We start from the raw sequence: 5,759 nt of genomic DNA on the forward strand, positions 1-5,759 counted from the left end.
CATGCTAATCTTCTCGCCCTTTCTCTTTTTTTTCTCTTCTCGTTCTTTTTTATCTTATCATTATTAAAAATTAGGCGATTGAAATTTAATATATCTTATAGAATCATATATAATACCACATAAAAACTTTAAAAGTTAATTTTATGTGTTCATTGACAAAAAGAGGAGAAAAAAAAAGACAGAGGCCTCTACTTGGATTCACTTTTAGAATTATTTATAACCAAGACAAAACTCTCTTATGTACTGATTTTGTATTCTGTAAATCATGACCAAAAAATTACTTATAAGCCTTTCTAAACAGAAGGTGTCAAAGGAGACATTATGGCAGGTAGTTAAGCTTGTCATTATAATATCACATATCCCAAATGGCAAATACTAGAAATTAAAAAAAATAAGGTGACGTTGGAAGTAAGTGGAATGAAAGTGGTAGCAGTTGAGTGTTAGTATAATATTGGAATCTGTTTTTATATAGTTGTCTTGGGCGTAACATTGAGTATATTTAGGTTTAGTGTCGTGGAATTCTCATGTTACCAAAAATAAAAAATAAAAACTCAATTAATTAATTAAAATGGTTGAGGGGGCGGTCGCCATTCCTCATTCTCCACCCTCCCTACTCCCTAGTTAGCTCCTTAATTTTATTATCCCATTTTTCACCTCAATGCAACGCCAATACTTTCACTCTTATTCAAAAGGCCAAAAATGAAAAAAAAAAAGCCAACTCCATCACAATGTACTGTCATTATTGCCCCTTTATTGTAAAGTCAATACTCAATACACACTACAACGGACCGTATATGTACGTATAGTAGTGTTTTAATAACACCACCAATTTTTCAGCCTATTCGCCCTAATTTCTTTGGTTTTTGTTTAAAAAAAAAAACTATTTATGTAATGAGCTATCCTAAACCAAATGTTGCAAAACAACGCAATAAAAATCTCCTTCTCATTGTTAAGCCAGATTTTTCAGTACAATTATACGCATATCTTTTTAAAATATGCACTGTTAATAATTTATAGAAACTGATTTATTGTTATTTTTATATTTATATTGATTTTATTGTGTTGATTTTATTACAGTTAAATAGTCCCTCCCTTTTATCATATTCTACAATAAATAAAATATATATAATATGTTTTTTAAATGTGTATAATAACTTTAATGATGCACATAATCAATCTTAGGGACTAAGAACAAGAGAGTGATTTGCGAGACTGATCCCATTTAATTTCATAAAATAAACTTTTTTTCGGTGCTTATCCAATTCTTTTTTTTTTTTTCCAGCCAAATGATTCAACCCGGATATTCAATTATTCACAAATTTCTTTTTCTTTTCTTTTTTTTCTGGGGCATTGTGCATAATTTTTACGATAAGATCTTCACGCTTCCCTGCCTCATCATCGTCCTTCCTTGCTCAGACACACTCTCAATTATAACCCCACACCTACGCGACACACTCTCCGTTGCAGACTTGCAGGCCGCCTCCTCCTCTCTCCTCCGGAGCTCTGAAACCATACGTACCCCAAGCCCCTAAAAGATGAGGCTCCTCCTCTTGCTCCTCCTCCTTCTCCTTCTTCACCACCCTCCTTCTGCCCCCATGTCTGAGTACCGTGCCCTTCTTTCCCTCAAAGCAGCCATTACCGACGACCCCCAATCTTCTCTCTCCTCTTGGAAACCTCCACCAGTCACTGCACCTGGTCCGGTGTCACCTGCGACTCCCGACGCCATGTCGTTTCCTCTTAACTTAACCGGCCTTGGCCTCTCCGGCTCACTTTCCAACGATATTGCTCACCTACCATTTCTCGCTAATCTCTCCGTTGCTGATAATGAGCTCTCAGGACCCATCCCGCCGGGGATTTCTGTAGTCACCGGCCTCCGATTCCTCAACCTTTCCAACAATGTGTTCAACGGAACTTTCCCTGCTCAGCTTTCCGAGCTAAAGAATCTTCAGGTCCTCGACCTTTATAACAACAACATGACCGGAGACCTCCCGCTCGTTGTGACCCAGATGCCGAATCTCCGGCATTTGCATCTCGGAGGGAATTTCTTCGGGGGTCAGATCCCCCCGGAGTATGGGCGGTGGGAACACTTGGAATATTTGGCTGTTTCTGGTAATGAGTTGGACGGCAAAATACCGCCGGAGATCGGAAACTTGACGAAGCTCCGGGAGCTTTACATTGGATATTACAACACATACGACGGCGGTTTACCACCGGAGATTGGGAACTTGTCGGAATTAGTCAGGTTCGACGCGGCGAACTGTGGATTAACAGGGGAGATTCCCCCGGAAATCGAGAAACTTCAGAAACTCGATACACTTTTCTTCAAGTGAAGTGAATGCGCTTTCGGGGCCTCTGACACCTGAGCTTGGGAACTTGAAGAGTCTAAAATCAATGGATTTATCCAACAATATGCTTGCGGGTGAGATTCCGGAGAGTTTTGCTGAGCTTAAGAACCTGACTCTTTTGAACCTCTTCAGAAACAAGCTTCATGGAGCCATTCCTGAGTTCATTGGTGAACTACCTTCCCTGGAGGTATTACAGCTTTGGGAGAATAACTTCACTGAGAGCATTCCACAGGGATTGGGGCAGAATGGGAAGCTTGTTGTTGTTGATCTCTCGTCTAACAAACTAACCGGTTCTTTGCCTCCTGATATGTGCAATGGGAATGGTCTTCAGACTCTAATAACTCTTGGAAATTTCTTGTTTGGTCCTATCCCTGAATCACTCGGCAAGTGCGAGTCATTAACACGAATTCGTATGGGGAGAGAACTTTCTGAATGGTTCGATCCTAAAGGCCTCTTTGGGCTTCCGAAACTTACACAGGTTGAACTTCAGGACAATTTTCTCTCTGGGCAATTCCCTGAGGGGGATTCTTTGCTGTTAATCTTGGTCAGATTAGTCTATCCAACAACAAGCTTTCTGGGCCGTTGCCACCTTCTATTGGTAACTTTTCCGGCATGCAAAAGCTTCTTCTGGACGGTAACAAATTCTCAGGTCAAATACCTCCTCAGATTGGGAGATTACAGCAGCTTTCGAAGGTAGACTTTAGCCACAACAAGTTCTCGGGCCCTATCGCCCCAGAAATCAGTAAATGCAAGTTACTGACATTCGTTGATCTTAGTCGTAACGAGCTTTCTGGTGAGATTCCAAACGAATTAACCGGTATGCGGATTCTCAATTACTTGAATCTCTCTAGAAATCACCTTGTTGGCAGTATTCCCTCATCAATATCAAGCATGCAAAGTTTAACCTCTGTTGATTTTTCATATAACAATCTCTCCGGTTTGGTTCCTGGCACTGGCCAATTCAGTTACTTCAACTACACATCTTTCCTTGGCAACCCTGAACTCTGTGGTCCTTATTTGGGTCCTTGCAAGGATGGTGTTGCTAATGGTGCTCACCCACCTCATGTTAAAGGTCCATTGTCATCTTCCTTGAAACTTCTCTTGGTTCTTGGGTTGCTATTGTGCTCGATTGCATTTGCAGTTGCAGCAATAATTAAAGCACGATCACTGAAGAAGGCAAGTGAAGCTCGTGCATGGAAGCTAACAGCATTCCAGCGCTTGGACTTCACTGCGGACGATGTTTTGGACTGCTTGAAGGAGGACAATATAATAGGTAAAGGAGGTGCGGGAATTGTGTACAAGGGTGCCATGCCTAATGGTGATCAAGTTGCAGTGAAAAGGTTGCCGGCCATGAGCAGAGGTTCTTCCCATGATCACGGTTTCAATGGAGATCCAGACATTGGGGAGAATCCGACACAGACACATTGTTAGGTTGTTGGGTTTCTGTTCAAACCATGAAACTAATCTGTTGGTGTATGAATACATGCCCAATGGAAGCCTAGGTGAAGTTCTTCATGGTAAGAAAGGGGGTCATCTGCACTGGGACACAAGGTATAAAATCGCTGTGGAGGCTGCAAAGGGGCTGTGTTATCTACACCACGACTGTTCCCTCTTATTGTTCATCGAGATGTGAAGTCGAACAATATCCTTCTTGACTCCAACCTCGAAGCTCATGTGGCTGATTTTGGACTTGCCAAGTTTCTGCAAGATTCTGGAACGTCTGAATGCATGTCTGCTATTGCCGGTTCATATGGATACATAGCACCAGGTAACATTCAAAGTCAACACAGTGATTTAATTTTTGTTGAATTCATGATTAACTTGCTATTCCCTAACATAATTATATTTAGAATCTCTTGCGTTTGGAATTTGATTAATTTCACTCTTTGACCGGTTTAGTTTCAGGGCTAGCTATAGATAGTGAACTACGGGTTTCAATCCTACGTGAATGATATCTTGATTTGTCCCCTATTAGACTGATTCCCATGTTTTGCTGCTGGAAGTGAATCTTAGGTGCTTTACACTTAGGTCACTCTAAAAACTTTTTGACCATAGCCCACCTATAGAGACACAGATATTCACCGTTAAAAATTCGCTTGCAGAATTCACTGTTAGCAATCAAGCATAGACTTGTTGTTTCCAGTTGATGTGGTTGCTTGTATAGTAATTGAAGCTTGAGGTTTGATTTATTGCAGAATATGCCTACACACTGAAAGTTGATGAGAAAAGCGATGTGTACAGTTTTGGAGTTGTTCTCCTAGAGCTTGTAACAGGGAGGAAACCAGTTGGGGAATTGGTGATGTGTGGACATAGTGCAATGGGTGAGGAAGATGACTGACTCAAACAAGGAAGGAGTTCTGAAAGTTCTTGACCCAAGACTTCCCTCAGTTCCTCTTCACGAGGTGATGCATGTGTTCTATGTGGCAATGTTGTGTGTTGAAGAACAAGCGGTAGAGAGACCAACTATGCGTGAAGTTGTCCAAATTCTAACAGAGCTTCCCAAGCCACCTGCTTCTAAACAGGGAGACTTGGCAATCATAGAGTCATCTCTGTCTTCATCAAACCCTCTAGATTCTCCAAAAACAGAACTCAAAGATCATCAGCATCCTCCTCAATCGCCACCACCAGATCTTCTTAGCATTTGAAGTGTTTAATTCACCTAGGTTTTCCTTGGGTTGTGATAAGCGTATAAATTCATATGCTTTCATAAGCTTTTAATTGTTTTCTTTTCATGGGGTGGGGTTTTATTTTTATCTAACTTGAAGGTATTATTAATGTTTGGATTTTTTTTTTGGGTTTTTTTTGTACAGTACGGTTGGAGGGGGTCTTTTCTTATTTAATAGTCGTTGTTTTCATCATCATGTAGTTTGTTTACGGCACAGCTGTTGGGTTCTGTTTCTGATCCTGCACCCTGCAACGAGAAAAACTGTGTAATCATCAAAGGGTAACTCTGTTCTTAAAAAGCGGTGTCTGAGAGAGTGAAAGCGATCCACAAACACACGTTATTAGAATCTTGGGATTTTATAAGACCACCACTTGAGAGGTCTTAAAAGGTAAAACCAGACCATTGGCCTTGAACATATATTCGAAAAATTCACCAATGACTATAACTTGGTAAAAAAAAAAAAACATAAAGGGATCAAAAGAGTGTTATTTAAATTCAATTTATCATCTCTTCTCCCAATTTACAAGGATGTAATAATGTTTTGATAAAAACTAAATTATGATTTTAAAAATAATTTTAGAGTTTTGTATTGATTTTCATAAAAATATCTTTTTAAAGTGATTTTAGGATACCTCAAACACCTCGTTATAATTTTATTATACTTTGTATCTTTGGTGCAACAGGACTACAGGAATGTGTTTGTTTGAGGACGGCAACGATTTCGAAGTATGAGTAATGCCAAGAAATTA

The 5,759-nt window shown here is 40.1% G+C and overlaps 1 pseudogene; it reads left to right on the forward strand.

Annotated features, from left to right (window-relative positions):
• The first annotated feature begins 1,503 nt into the window (after positions 1-1,503).
• LOC114738548 (leucine-rich repeat receptor-like serine/threonine-protein kinase BAM1) lies at positions 1,504-5,250 on the forward strand (annotated as a pseudogene).
• Positions 5,251-5,759: the final 509 nt, after the last annotated feature.

This window comes from Neltuma alba, unplaced genomic scaffold, assembly GCF_004799145.2.
Source record: "Neltuma alba isolate B1F8T4 unplaced genomic scaffold, ASM479914v2 tig00013619_pilon, whole genome shotgun sequence".
Taxonomy (NCBI): Eukaryota; Viridiplantae; Streptophyta; class Magnoliopsida; order Fabales; family Fabaceae; genus Neltuma; species Neltuma alba.